This window comes from Tamandua tetradactyla, chromosome X (assembly GCF_023851605.1).
Source record: "Tamandua tetradactyla isolate mTamTet1 chromosome X, mTamTet1.pri, whole genome shotgun sequence".
Taxonomy (NCBI): Eukaryota; Metazoa; Chordata; class Mammalia; order Pilosa; family Myrmecophagidae; genus Tamandua; species Tamandua tetradactyla.
The window spans coordinates 1,608,505-1,623,984 of NC_135353.1; the positions used below are offsets into that span (position 1 = coordinate 1,608,505).

General features: G+C 39.5%; 1 protein-coding gene across 2 annotated transcripts in view; it reads left to right on the forward strand.

Moving 5' to 3' along the window:
• MPP1 (MAGUK p55 scaffold protein 1) overlaps positions 1-15,480 on the forward strand; it is a 59,579-nt gene that overhangs the window by 16,790 nt on the left and 27,309 nt on the right. The window lies entirely within an intron of this gene.

Sequence of the window (15,480 nt, forward strand, 5' to 3'; positions counted from 1 at the left end):
CCTATTTTCAGCAGTCACAATTTGTTAATTAATTTCACAGTTGTAGCTTGGTTGAGCTAAGCCCTTGCTACTAGTAAAGTCTGTTTCCTCCCCCTCCCCCCAACCAGCCTGCCATATCCATGGGGGAGGGTGGCAGCCTCTGTGGCTTGGGGGATTTACAGTTCTGTGTTGGGTCTCAGCTGGTCCACCTGGTCCAGACTGGTGTACACTGTGTGTCCAGTTACTGATTTGGCTCCAGCAGTTGTTCTGTATTGTTCTTGGCTATTTACTAGCAGCTCTGGAGGACAAGCTAAACTACACACCTCACTAAGCTGCCATCTTGCCCCATCCCCCCATCCCCCATCCCCCCATTTCCGCTCATACTTGTTAGTCCATTCTGCCAATCTGTATCTTTTAATTGGAGGGTTTAATTCATTTATATTCAAAGTTATTATTGTAAAAGCAGTTACTTGAACCAACCGTCTTATCCTTTGGATTTTTTTTTTGTCAGATCTATATATTCTTTTCCCTCTTTCTCTTTTTATCCGTTAAGTTACCTTTACTGGTAGTATTCAGTTCTGTGCCCTCCTCCAGACCTCCCTCTCCTGTCTTTTTTTTTCAGGTGACAGAACTCCCTTTAGTATTTCTTGCCAGGGAGGTCTCTTGTTTGCACATTCTCTCAGCATTTGTTTGTCTGTGAAAATTTTTAAGTCTCCCTCACTTTTGAAGGACAACTCTTTTCTGGATAAAGAATTCTTGGCTGGAAGTTTTTCTCTTTCAGAACCTTAAATACATCACACCACTGCCTTCTTGCCTCTGTGGTGCCAGTTGAGTAATCTGAACTCAGTGTTATGTGGTTTCCCTTGTATGTAGTAAATTGTTTTTCTCTTGTTCTTTTCAGAATTTTCTGTTTCTCTTCAACATTGGAGAGATTAATTAGTCTGTGTCTTGGGGAATGTGTATTTTGATTTGTTGTATTTGGAGTTCATAGGGCTTCTTTAATTAACATTTATGACTTTTATAAGTGTGGGAAGTTTTACCCCATTATCTCCTCATCTAATCTTCATGGCCTTTTACTCTTCTTCTAGGACACCAGTGATTCTTATATTTGTGCACTTCATGTTGTCCATCATTTCCTTTAGATTCGATTCAAATTTTTCCATCTTTTCACCATTTGTCCTTTTGTGTATTTACATTCAATTGCCCTGTCCTCTACATCACTTATTCTTTCTTCTGGGTCTTCAAATCTGCTGTTGTGTGTCTCTAGTATATTGTTTTATTTCATCTACAGTATCTTTCATTTCCAAAAGATCTGCTATTTTCCTATTTACTGTTTCAAATTCTTCTTTATGTTCTTCTAGTGTCTTCTTGATATCCTTTAAGTCTTTAGCCAACTCATTGAAGTTATTTAGGAGGTTTGTATGTTCATCTTTGATTATTGTTCCAAACTCTGTGTCTCCTCTCTCTCTCTCCTTTTGTTTTTTTTTTTTTTTTTTTTTTGCATGGGCAGCACCGGGAGTCGAACCCGGATCTCCAGCATGGCAGGGGAGAATTCTACCCGCTAAGCCACCATGGCCCGCCCTCTTCTCTCTTTTTAATTTGGTCGTTTGGCTTAGCCACCTGTTCTTGCATGATTTTCTGCTGATTTTTAGACACTTGATTATCTTGATGAGATTATTTTGAAAGTTGATTTTCCTTGCTCACTTAAGATTGTATATTTGTTTGGATTTGCAATGGTCAAAAAAGCAGTTTGCCAGAGTGCACTTTTCCTGTCTTCTGAGCAGATGGTGAATCTGGGCCACCTCTTGTTCTGTAACCCCCTCTCCCAAGTGTGGCAGGGTTAAGGAGTGGGGGCTTTGTACCTTGGGTGAGGGTTCCCATGCAGGGGTGTATACCAGCCCCAGTGGGCCTGGGACAGAGTTTGGAGAGGCTCTGTAAAGCCCTGCAGTTCCCTTAACAGGGCCGGGTTCCCGTACAGGGGTGTAGGCCAGCTCCAGTGGGCCTGGGATAGGGTCTGAAGAGGCTCTGAACGGCCCTGCAGTTCCCCTGCACTTTCCAGCATGTCCAGCAGATGGCGCTGTTTCTTAACTCAATTGTCCTCAGAAGGTTTTTGCCTCCCGGAGCCCAGGCTGCGGCTAACAGGTGCGGCTGAAACTGGGGGCTCCTGTGCCCTCACTTTGCTGCGTGTGGGGCTGTGTCCCCCACTTTACTGGAGTGGAGGACTCCCCTGGCTCCCCAATCTGTGGCCGTCTCCCAGGCAAGGATCAGACCGCCCACTGCTGCTTTCCTGTAGAGTGGGGGACGGGCACCAGGACCCGGGGCTGGAAACATCTCTGCCCACGTTTTCTTGGACTCTTCATCCTTCACTGACCTGGGCCTGGAGATGTCCTCCGCTGTCCCCCGGGTCCCCCAACAGTTGAATTGGGTATTTTCTGCCTGGCTACTTGCTGCTTTTAGGGAAGATTCTGCAGTTCCCTCCTTTATCCTCTGTTTTGGAAACTCCTCCTTGCTGCCCTTTTGTATTCTGCCCAACCCCATGGTTTAATCCTGAGGTGGGTCCAGTGGGCTTCTGTGTCTGTGTCTGGATATAGGGGCTTCTGTCTCATTGTTTGTGAGGAATTTTATAGTCTATGTTCCCTGGGGGAGATGGGACGATTCCCGGCTTCTGTGTCTGGGAACTTCCTAAGGTATGTGAGACTAGTGAAGGAGAGTGGAAAGGAACCACCAATTCAGGACAGAAGTTTCTTACCTGATATTTTTCCCTTTCTTCTATTCAGCTTTTCTGTAATCCTTCTCCAGTCTATAGCTTTCTCCAGGGTTTTGTGCAAGTGGAAATAGTACTTTCATCCCATTGTATCTCTGAGGAGCGGTTTTCAGTGACTGTTTATGTCACCATGTTCAAAACAACATTTTTATAATTGTTCTATTAACTGTAGTCCGTAGTTTACAATAGGGCTCACTGTGTTGTACAGTCCTATGTTTTATGTTTTATTTTTATTCTAGGAACATATGTATGAGCCAAAAATTTCCCTTTTTAACCACATTCACACATATAATTCAGTGCTGTAAGTATACTTACACTGTTGTGCTACCATCACCTCCATCCATTTTCAAAATGTTACAATCTACCCAAGTGGAAATTCTGTACAAATTAAGTATTAGCTCCCATTCCCTACCCCCAACACTTGTAGTTTTCTGGTGTTTTTTTTTTTTAATGGTAGCCGTTCCAGTGGCTATGAAATGATATCTCATTGTGTTTTTGATTTGCATTTCCCTAATAGCTAATTATATTGAGCATCTTTTTCATGTGCTTTTTAGCCATTTGTGTATCCTCTTTGGAGAGATGTCTATTGAAGACTTTTGCCCATTTTTAAGTTGGGTTGTTTGTCTTTTTATTGTTGAGTCATAGGATTTGTTCATATAGTCTGGATATTTAAACCCTTAGCAGATATGTGGTTTTGAGATATGTTATTTTATTGAGTTGGTTGTCTTTTCATTTTCATGATAAAGTCCTTTGATACACAAGAATTTTTAATTTTGAGGAGGTCCCATTTATCTAATTTTTCTTTTGTTGCTTGTGCTTTGGGGGTAAAAAGTCTAAGGAACCATTGCCAACACAAGAGCCTGAAGATGCATCCCTACATTTTCTTCTAGGAGTTGTATAGTCTTGATTCTTATATTTAGATCCTTGATCCATTCTGAGTTAATTTCTGTATAAAGTATGAGATAGGGATCTTCCTTCATTCTTCTGTATATGGCTATCCAGTTCTCCCAGCACCATTTGTTGAAAACACTATTCTTTCCCAGTTGCATGGGCTTGGAAACATTGTCAAATATCAGTTGGCCATAGATCTGAGGGTCTTTTTCTGAACTCTCAATTTAATTCCATTGGTCTATATAGTTATCCTCATGCCAGTACCATGCTGCTTTGGTTACTGTAGCTTTGCAATAAATTCTAAAGTCAGAAAATGTGAGTCCTCCAACTTTGTTCTTTTTTTCAAGATGGGTTTGGCGATTTAGGTCCCCTTACCCTTCCAAATAAATTTGGTAATTGGCTTTTCCATTTCTGCAATGTAGGCTGTTGGAATTTTTATTGTGATTGCATTGAATCTGTAAATCATTTTGGGGAGAATTGACATCTTAACAATATTTAATTTTCCAATCCACAAACATGGACTGTTCTTCCATTTATTTAGACCTTCTTGGATTTCTTTTTGCAAATTTTGTAGTTTTCTGTGTATAAGTACTTTACATTCTTGGTTAAATTGAATTCTAGATATTTGTCTCTTTTAGTTACTATTGTAAATGGTCTTTTTTTCTTGATTTCCTCCTCAGATTGCTCATTAATAATGTGTAGAAACTACTAATTTTTGTATCTTGATCTGGTACCTCACCAGTTTGTTGAATGCATTAGTGAGCTCTAGGAACTTTGTTGTATTTTTTCCAGGATTTTCTGTATATAGGATATTTCATCTACAAATAGGGAAGGTTTTACTTTTTCCTTTCCAATTTGGATGGCTTTTCATTTCTTTTTCTTGCCTAATTGCACTGAATAGAACTTCCAGTACAATGCTGAATAGCAGTGGTGACAGTGGGCATCTTTGTTTTCAGTCTTTCTCCAATGAGTATGATGCTACCAGTGGATTTTTCATGTATGCCCTTTATTATGTTGAGGAAGTTTCCTTCTATTCCTATCTTTCTAAGCATCCTTACCAAGAAAGGATGCTAGATTTTGTCAAATACTCTCTCTGCATCGATTGAGAAGATCGTGTTTCCCCCCCTTCATTTTATTAATGTGGTGTATTACACTAATTGATTTTCTTATATTGACCCCCCTTGCATTCCTAGGATAAAACCCACTTGATCATGGTGTATAATTCATTTAAGTGCTTTAGATTTGATGTACAAATACTTTGTTGAGGATTTTTGCATCTATATTCCTGAGAGAAACTGGTCTGTAATTTTCTTGTAGTATCTTTGTCTGGCTTTGATATTAGGGTGATGTTGGCATCATAGAATGAGTTAGGTAGCCTTCCCTCCTCTTCAGTTTTCCAGAAGAGTTTGAGCAGGATTCGTATTAATTCTTGGAATGTTTAGTAGTATTCACCTGAGAAGCCATCTGGTTCTGGAATTTCCTTTGCTGGGAGCTTTTTGATGACTAATTCAGTGTCTTTACTTTTATTAATTTTTAATTTTTAAAAAATATATAACAACAAACAAACTCAAACATTCTTAACAAATGATCATTCCATTCAACATATTTAATCAGTAATTCACAATATCATCACATAGTTGCATACTCATCGTCATGATCATTTCTTAGAACATTTGCATCAATTCAGAGAAAGAAGTAAAAAGACAACAGAAAAAAAATTCATACATACCATACCCCTTTCCCCTCACTTTCATTGATCACTAGCATTTCAATCCAATCTCTTTACTTTTAATTGGTCTGTTGAGATCTTCTAATTCTTCTGGAGTCCATTTAGATTGTTTGTGTGTTGCTAGAAATTTGCTTCATTTCATCTAGGTTGCCTAATTTGTTGGCATGCAGTGGTTCATAGTATCCTCTTATGATCCTTTTTATTTCTGTTAGTAGTAATGTCTCCCCCACACACTCATTTCTAATTTTATTTGTGTCTTCTCTCTTTTTTGTCTCACTCTAGCTAAGGATTTGTCAGTTTGACGGATCTTTTCAAAGAAGCAACTTTTGGTTTTGTTAATGCTTTCAACTTTTAAAATTTTCTATCATTTATTTCTGCTTTAATCTTTTGTTATTTCTGTCCTTCTGCTTGCTTTGGGTTTAATTTGCTATTCTTTTTCGTGTTTTTCCAGGTATACTGTTAGGTCTTTTATTTTGGCCCTTTTTTTCTTCTTTAATTTAAGCACTTAGGAATATAAATTTCTCTCTCAGCGCTGCATTCCATAAATTTTCATATGTTGTGTTTTCCTCTTCATTTGTCTCAAGATATTTACTGATTTCCTTTGTAACATCTTCTTTGACCCACTGATTGCTTAAGAGTGTGTTATTTGACTTCCATATAGTTGTGTATTTTCCAGTTATACACCAGTCATTGATTTCCAGCTTCGTTCTGTTGTGATCAGATAACATGCTTTGTATAACTTCAGTCTTTTTTAATGTGTTGAGACTTGTTTTGTGACCCGAATATGTGGTCTATCCTGGAGAGCAATCCATGTTTACTGGAGGAGAATATATGTCCTGCTGTTTTGGGGTATAATGCTCTGTATATGTCTGTTAGCTCTAGTTTATTTAACATATTATTCAAGTTCTCTGTTTCATTTTTGATATTCTATCTAGATGTTCTATCTGTTGATGAGAGTAATGTATTAAAGTCTTCAACACTTATTCTATTTCTTTGCTCAGTTTTGCCATGCTTGCCTCATACTTTGGGGCACCTTGATTAGGTGTGTAAATATTTATGGTTGTTGTTTCTTCTTGGTGGATTGCCCCTTTTATTAATATATAGTGTCCTTCTTTCTCTTATAACAGCTTTTGACTTAAAATCTATTTTGTCCAATATTAGTATAGCTACCCCAGATCTGTTATTTGCATGGAATATCTTTTTCCACCCTCTCACTTGTGTCTTTGGGTCTAAGGTAAGTCTCTTGTAAACAACATATAGTTTGATTACGCTTTTTTATCCATTCTGCCAATATCTGTTTTTGATTGGGGAGTTAAATGCCTTAATCTTTAGTGTTATTACTGTAAAAGCAGTACTTACTTTAGCGATTTTGTCCTTTGGTTTTATATATATATATATATATATATATATTTGGTCTCTCTTTTCCTTTATTGCAACCTCATTTTCTGTATAGTTGATTTTTTGTGATATATCTTACTGATCCCTTTCTCATTTCTTTTTCTGTATATATTTTTAAATGGTTTCTTTGTAGTTACCCTGGGGTTGTATTACGCAACCTATGTCTATAACCTACTAATTTGAAAAGATACCAGTTTAGCTTCAGTAGCAGCATACATGTTCTCTGCTCTCATGTACCCCCTTTTCCCCTGTTTATATTGTTGTTTGTTTGTTTGTTTGTTTTTGCATGGGCAGGCACCCAGAAACTTTATACTGTTTTTGTTCCACAATGCATCTTTATATTTTGTGTGTCCATTTTTCAAGAAATGTGCCTTTTTTCCTGTTCTGTTGTATTCTGTCTCATAGGAATTCAAGAGTAGAGTTGTATGTTGAGGGTGTAGTACTATTGGGTTTCACATGTGTTTTGGTACCTTTGCTGAAGCACTTTACTTCTTCATACTGCTCTAAGCCACTCTCTTCTATATTTTCTTTCAACCTGAAGAACTCTCTTTAGCAAGTCTTATATGGCAGGTCTTTTGGTGATGAACTCTCTCAGTTTCTGTTTCCCTGTGAATATTTAAAACTCTTCCGTATTTTTGAAGGGCAGTTTTGCCAGCTGAAGAATTCTTGGCTGGCAGTTTTTCTCTTTCATATCTTAAATACATCATACCTCTTCCTTCTTGCCTCCATGGTTTCTGATGAGAAATCAACACCTAGTCTTACTGGGCATCCTTGTGTATGATGACTCACTTTTCTATTGCTGCTCTCAGGATTCTCTCTTTATCTTTGGCATTTGACCTTCTGATTGTATGTGTCTTGAAGTAGGTCTATTAGGATTTCTTCTATCTGGAGGACGTTGTATTTCTTGGACAGATAGATTTATGTCTTTTATAACAGTTGGGAAATTTGGGGCCATTATTTCCTCAAATATTCTTTCTGCATCTTTTCCTTTCTCTTCTCCTTCTGGGACACCCATGACACATACATATGTTTGTGTGCTTCATGCTTTTACTCCAATCCCTGAGTACAAGGTGTCCCTGAGACACTGCTCATTTTTTCCTGTTCTTTTCTCTAGCCCTGCCTTCTAGTGCAATGAATCTTTCTTTTGCCTTTTCAAATCTACTGTTCTATGCCTCTAGAGTAGTTTTTTACTCTCCAGAATTGTGCCTTTCATTCCCATAATTTTTGTGATGTTTGTTTTTGTACTTTTAAATTCTTCTTTATGCTTACACATTCTCTCCTTAATATCCTTAACTCTGTATCCATATTTGAACTTTTCAAATTCTGTCTCCTCTGGAGTTTTAATTTGTCCCCTTGACTGAGTCATTTCTTCCTATTTCTTAGTATGGTTTGCATTTTTTGCTGATATCTGGGCATCTGCTTATCATGATGAGTTAACTTGGAAGGTGGGTTTCTCCCTCGTGTCTAGGGTTTTGTTGTTGAGTGGCTCTATTTGATGCTTGGTCCAACTTACTTTGGACCTTTAGAATAACCTGAGTTTGATTAGATTTTCTCAGCTCTTCATCTGATAGGCAGTACACTTTTTATGATTGCATTTTTTGCTGTTGTTTTAACTTATAGAAGAAAACTTCCCTTCCTCCCTTCCTTCTCTGGAAATCTTGATCTATTCTGTTGGTTTTTGTGCACAATTTTCTCCTGAGCTCTTATGATTTGTTAAATTCTCTCTCTCACTCACTGTCCCCTTTTCAGTTGTGGGACCCATCCTTTCTTACAGCAGCTAAGTTCCATTCCTCCCCCCCCCTTTTCTGTGAGGCTTTTCTGCCTCCAGTTTCTTCACCTTAGAGTATCCTGCCCCAGGATCCCTAATGGGGTAAGTTCAGAAAAGTGTGTCAATCCAGAAAAATCTGTTTTGTGTTTACATGGTCCTGCCAACAGAGTCTGAAATGAGTGTGTGCCCCTCTTGCTTACAGTTCTGCTGCATCTCCCTCTTCCCCCCCCCCCAGAAGCCCTTCTGTACATGGCATTTCTTAGCTGCTTGTCCTTGTGCCTAGATATGCATGGCTGCTGTTAGAGACTCTATAATCTTCACCCACGGCAGGAGGGACCCGGGCTATGCTACCTCTAAAACTCCCAACTTGTGCAGAATCGATTGAGGGGGAGGGGTCCAGACTGGCAGGTCTGGGACTGAAATATCCTACCTGATCTTGGAGACTGCTTTTTACTTTTTGAATCAGTATTTGTGGAATCCTTCTCCAGTCTGTATCATTCTCCAGAGTTTGTGGAGGTCTTCATTGTCATCCAGAGTTCATATATAGGTTTTTGAGTGAACATACGTTTCCATCAGCATTAATCATCGTTGGGGAAGCAAAACCAACAGGAGGGATCTGTAAATATGAGCTTCATAAGGCTTTGGTAGCCATCTTAGACTACAAACCCAACTATACCAGATCTCAGTTTTAAAGAAAAGTTGGAATCTCCTGATTTTTGCAAAGCGAAACAAAAACACGTGGCCTAAATAAAATAAATTTATGGGCCACCAGTTTGCAATTTCTGATTTGTTGATTAACCCTGATACTTTAAATAATATACTTATTTCTTCATTTATTGTTCCACCCACTACAGATACTACTTCAGCTCCATACTTTATAAGGTGATAAGACTAGTTGCCCCACCCCCATTTTTTTTTTGCCTTTCTTTACCTCTCAATTCCAATCATCTATATATGTCTTTTCGTTACAGTGCTGACATTTATAATCTGTTCTTTAACTGTTATTTCTCATGACTTGTCTATAGGTAGATTCTAAAAAAGAGAAAATCAGTAAATGGCTTTTATGTTATTATAGTAATTGGCAGACAGTGTTGGGCATGTACCCAACAGCCTTATCCTACTTCTCACTTACTTGCACATTTGTGATACTATTTGAGTGGCAAGATGCCCAACTAAATTATTTTCCAAACCCCCTTTGTGGCTTGGGATGGCCATGTGCCACAGTTCTGGCTAAAGAGACAGAAACAGATATCCACTGAGGAGGTTCTGGGGCAGATGCGTTTGACCTGGCCCTTCTTCCTGCTTTGAAAGTGAAGCTGATGGCTGGAGCTGGAGCTGTTGTGCATATGTCTTTCACCCCAAACCTCACTTCTTTCTATCTCAATATAAAGTATTTATTGTGTTCTGCCCAGCAGTACAGATCTCTCCTCCTTTGTTTCCTCCCCTGTGTGTATCTCAGGTGCCGCTCTGCTTGATCAGTGACAATTCCCCTATCTACCTCCTGTCTTCTAGAAGGTTATGGAAATCTCTCACCCCTGGTAGCCTTCTCATATTTTTTTTTTTTTTTTTTTTTTTGGTGGGATTGTCTCCCATCCCCCTTTACTCTCATCTACAAACAGGGTCCCAAGGAAGAGGAGATACAACACAAGTACTTAGTCTGCCAACTTAAACCAGAATCACAATCACTTTCTGAAAATTCCATCTTGCTTGTTAGAAAGCATTATACTTTGTAGAGCTTTGCAGCTTTTGTGAATAATAGCCTTTCATTTCCATGTACAGAAACTAAGTATTGGGACATAAAAGTGAAGGGATGCGTGGCATTTTGAATGCTGAGCAGCTGGACCTTCACAGACATAAAGAGAGAAAGGTTAACCTAAAACCTAAATGTCACACCTTATAAAAACTTAATTCAAAATGGATCATGGACTTAAATGTAAAGCATAAAACTTAAGAAAAAACACCTTTTAGCTGCCTCTTTGTGGATTCTGTGTGCCTTGGTTATCCCGTGCAGCTAAGGGTTGTATGGCATCTTACTAAGGACAGCCGGGATTTGCTGAGTGGTTCTAGGTAACGAGTGAAGCATGTGCCTCATCACAACCCTATAAGGCCGGGCTGAGGTAATCCCTGTTTTTTCAGATAAGGAAACTGAAGCACGGAGAGGGCAAGAAACTTGGCCAGAGTTACTCGGCTGTTAGTAATAGAGCCAGGAGTCACACCCAGACAGTTATCAATACCGCTACTATCATTTTTCTTTTACCAGTTTGGTTTGTTAAAGTAAAACATGCATGTAGCATATAATTTGAGAGCTATAAGTGGATAGACAGTAAAAACATTTCCCTCTCACCCAATCCCCCTCCCTAGAAGCAACCACTGTTTCTTAGGTTTCATTCCTGAGCTAGTTTATACATTTATAAGCAAATAAAAATATATTCCTTGTTCGCTGCTTGTGCCAATGATAGTATAGTCTTCCTCATTTTTTTTCACTTAACAGTATATCTATAGCCCTAATGCCTTGTGATTTGGGTCATGTGGGTATTTTGAAATTCTAGTTGCAGTGTAAGGCAGTTTCTATTTCTCAGTACTTCTCTCATTTCAGGTCACTCAATAACTAAAAATACTTGCATTTCACCACCTTATCAGAGTTTCTACAGACCTCTTAGAACATAAGCAGTAAGTTAAAATTAAAATTGTATTATTATATTACTTTGTCAACAGCACGCCCAATGTATAAGGCATACGTCCATCCCCAAGCCTCCAGCACTCCTTGGCTCTGCTCTTCCAGACCTTCTCCTTCTGGTTCCTGAGCAGATGAGCAAACGATGGGCCACTGCCCAGGACCGCATGTGTTCCCCACCCTGGGCCACTTCTTCCCCACAAAGTGGATGAGCGGGGCACTGGTTGCGGCACCACCCATTGGGAAGAGCTTCCCTGTTCACTGTCTCTCAGGGCCACCCCTGAGTGTGGCTGTGAGGAGTCACCACCCATTTGTGGCTTCCATTCACATAATGAATTGCTCCGTCTGTAAAGTTTGACCCTTTTCCTCCCCCTTCATCTTGTCATATTGTTTTTGCTTTGATATCAAAACCAGGCATTTTCAGAAGTTTCTGCTGGGTCTCCCTGCTGTGGTCGCTCGGGGATTAGGGAAGTGATGACTCAGTAGGTCTGTGGCCCCAGTGCCCCATGGTGAGCCAGCGTTTAGACAGGCCTCTAGGACTTCTGACCACCATAGGCTCTCACTAATGAGTGAGCACCAATGTCAACTCAGACTCTGTGCCCAGTAGTGCGTAAAATGTCTGGATAGTCCCCTCTTCCTGGTGTTCTGTGGGAGCAGCCAAGGACACATTGAATGAAGTCACCTTTGGGGCTGTTATCACGATGTGTATTTGCCACAGGGTGAGCCCCTCCTCAGTCAGTGAGTTTCAGGTCTGAAAACTCACTCAGGACTGGGTCTTCAGCAAAGGGTAGAAACATTGAATGATGGCAGCTGCTTCTCCGCTCTTTGGATTGTATATATGAAGTAGCACATCATTGACTACCCATCTCTTTTGCCCTTGGGGATGCTGTCTTCTATTAACCATCTCCTCACCTCTTGGAGGCACAGGCCCCCTGGCTGACTCTGCAGTCTTGCCAGTCATTATAGGAGTTGCAGCCTCCTGACTTCTGGTGTGTATGTGCTATTCACTGCCTGGACTCCATTATGTCCAGAGCTCATCACCCTCACAGATTGTAACGAGCGTCACCCCATGGCCACATCTCCTGTGGTCATCCTTGGCCTGCAGACAAAAACCACCACTGAGCTTCTGAGTGATGCTGGTACCCTCTGACTGGTGAATTCCTGATGGACTTCATTCAGTGTGTCCTTGGCTGCTCCCACAGAATACAATCCTTTGGGTGAATCTTCTAGCTTCACATAATCTATCTACCTCAGCAGGCCCACTTCTCTCAGCCTTGAATCTCTTCCTCTTCTCCCTGCCACCACAATTCCCATGTTTCAAACTCACTCAGCTTGGACCGTTGGCTAATCCCAGGCTTTTAGCAGCCATCACAATAGGTAGTTTGTATATCTGTTGTGGTCCTTACCAGGGTATTAAATCCTGTATTCTAGTTTGCGAGCTCCTGGAATGCAATATACCAGAAACGGAATGGCTTAATTTTAAAAAGATGAATTTAATCAGATGCTAGTTTACAGTTCCAAGGCTGAGAAAATGTCCCAATTAAAACAAGTCTATAGAAATGTCCAATCTACGGCATCCAGAGAAAGATACCTTGGTTCAAGAAGGTCGATGAAGTTCAGGGTTTCTCTCTCAAGTGAGAAGGCATATGGCAAACACGGTCAGCGTTCCTCTCTCAGCTGGAAGGGCACATGGTATACATGGTGTCATCTGTTAGCTTCTTCTCCTGGCTTCCTGTTTCATGAAGCTCCCCGGGAGGCATTTTCCTTCTTCATGTCCAAAGGTCGCTGACTGGTGGACTCTACTTCTTGTGACTATCATTCCACTCTGCTGTCTCTGAATCACTCTCATTTTCCAAAATGTTTCCTTCAGAAACTAGTCAAAACCTGCCCAAATGGGTGGAGACATGCCTCCAGCTTATCCAGTTTAACAACCACTCTTAATTAAAATAACATCTCCAGGAAGATGATCTAATTACAGTTTCAAACATGCAGTACTGAATAGGGATTAGAAGAGATGGCTGGATTTACAAAATGGGATTAGGATGAAAACATCACTTTTCTAGGGGACACACATCCTTTCAAACCAGCACATTCTGTATGCCAAGAAAATGCCTCCAGGTCAATGAATACTTATCCAGTCTTATATCCTGACCTCCTTGATCTAGCCTCAAAATTGTTCTGGCTACTGCTTAGGGAGTTAAAGGCAGAGCCAATGGCCATTTAGGTATTGCAGTTACTCGGGCAAGAAAGGAGGTAATTTGGATTAGAGAACTGGCAATTGAGGCGGTGAAAGTAATGTTTCTGGGTATATTTTTAAGGGAGACCCTAAAGAATTTGCTTATAATCAGTTGTGGTATATGAAAAAAAGAGAGAAGAATCAGGAATAATTTTAAGATTTTGATCTGAAGGATGGAAATGGGGATGACTGCAGGAACAGTGTTTTGGGGTTGGAGAAGATTGAAAGCTTAGTCTTGGACATGGGAAGTTGAGATGGCTATTGAGTATCCAGTTGGAGATGTGGAGTGTGAACTGTCTAGTCAATATATGTCTGGATTTCAAGAGAGAAGTCTTTGAAGATCAAGCCCCAGGATACTTCAAAGTTAATAGATCAGAAACATGAGGAAGAACCATAATGAACACTGAGGAGGAATGTTTCAAGGAGAAGTGAGTGGTCAGTCGTGAGATTCCTCCATGTTGTAATGTAGCAATAGTCATTCATTCTCACTGAAGTGTGGAATTCCACTGTATATCTATACCAGAGTTAATCAGTTTTGTTGATGGACTTTGAGGTTGCTACCAGGTTTGGGGTTTTAAGAAAAGTGTTGCTCTGAAAAGGAGACAACACTGCTTCTGTGGCATTTATGCCAAAAATGTATAACCTCAGTCTAATCATGAGAAAACATCAGACAAACCCAAATTGAAGGACTTTGTACAAAAAACAACAGGCCTGTCCTCTTCAAAACCGCTTAGGTCATGAAAGACAAAGTAAAGCCGAGGGACTTTTCCAAATTAAGGGAGAGTAAAAAGATATGAAAAGTGAATACAATGGCCATGATCTGCAATTGGATCCCTGGACCAAGAAAATGAATATATAGCTATAGAGGATACTATTGGGACAGTTGGTAAAATTTAAATATGAACTGAGAACTAGATGATCGTATTGGGTAAATGTTAAATTTTTGGTCTTTCTTATTTGCAAATGCATTGAAGGGTAAAGGGACATGATGTCTTCATATTAACATCAAATGGTTCAAAAATAAAATTTTATAATAATTTAAAAAGGAGAGTGCTATGATAACACTTTTGTCCATGTCTTTTGGTACATGTAGCTATGCATCTCTGTTGACATGTGCCTAGAAGTGAAATGGCTGGGTCACCAGGGATGCATTTTCTGTCCACTATTGGTAGAAACCCCTAGCATTCCGCTGAGATTTCACCAGTTTTATATTCTCAGCTGCAGGGTATGCATGTTCCAGTTCTTCTTGTTCCATGGCTTGCCTTTTCATTTCTTAATGTCATTTCCTCCCATATTGTATTATGAAAAAATTTCAAGCATACTAAAAAGATTAAAGAAATTTATAGTAACACCCAAATATCTACACCTCCTGGAATCTCTAGTTACCATTTTGCTTTATCACATATATATCCCAAACCTATCCATCTAGCCACCTTTTTTTTTAGATATTTCAAAATAAGTTGCAGACATCAGAACACTTCACCCCTGAAACTTCAGCATGCATATCATTGACTTGGTTCTGTATTGATTTATGGTTATTTTAAAATTTTGATGTAAAATTTAGTGAAGTGCACAAGTCTTAAATGTACCATTGGATGAGTTTTAACAAATGTGTACACCAGTATAACCCAAACCCCTGTCACAATATAGAACATTAGCAGCATTCTAGAAAGTTCTCTTATGTCCCTTCCTAGTCAATCCCTTTCCCATCTTATCAGAGGTAACCAATATTTTGATTTTTTTAAACTATATATTAGTTTTTCCTGTCCTAAAACCTCATATAAATTGTATCAGGTAGTATGTACTGTTTTGCATAAGGCTTTCCCTCAAAATAATGTTTTTGAGATTCGTTCACGTTGTTATGTGCATGCGTATTTTGATCCTTTTCATAGTATTCCACTGTTTGGATGTATTGCAGTGTGTTTATCCATTCCCTGGTTTGTGGTCATTTGGTTTGTTTCCACTTTTGGCTATTGTGGGTAACATTTCTGTGAACATTTGTGTGCAAAGTGTTTTGTGGGTATGTTTTCTTTTTTCTTGG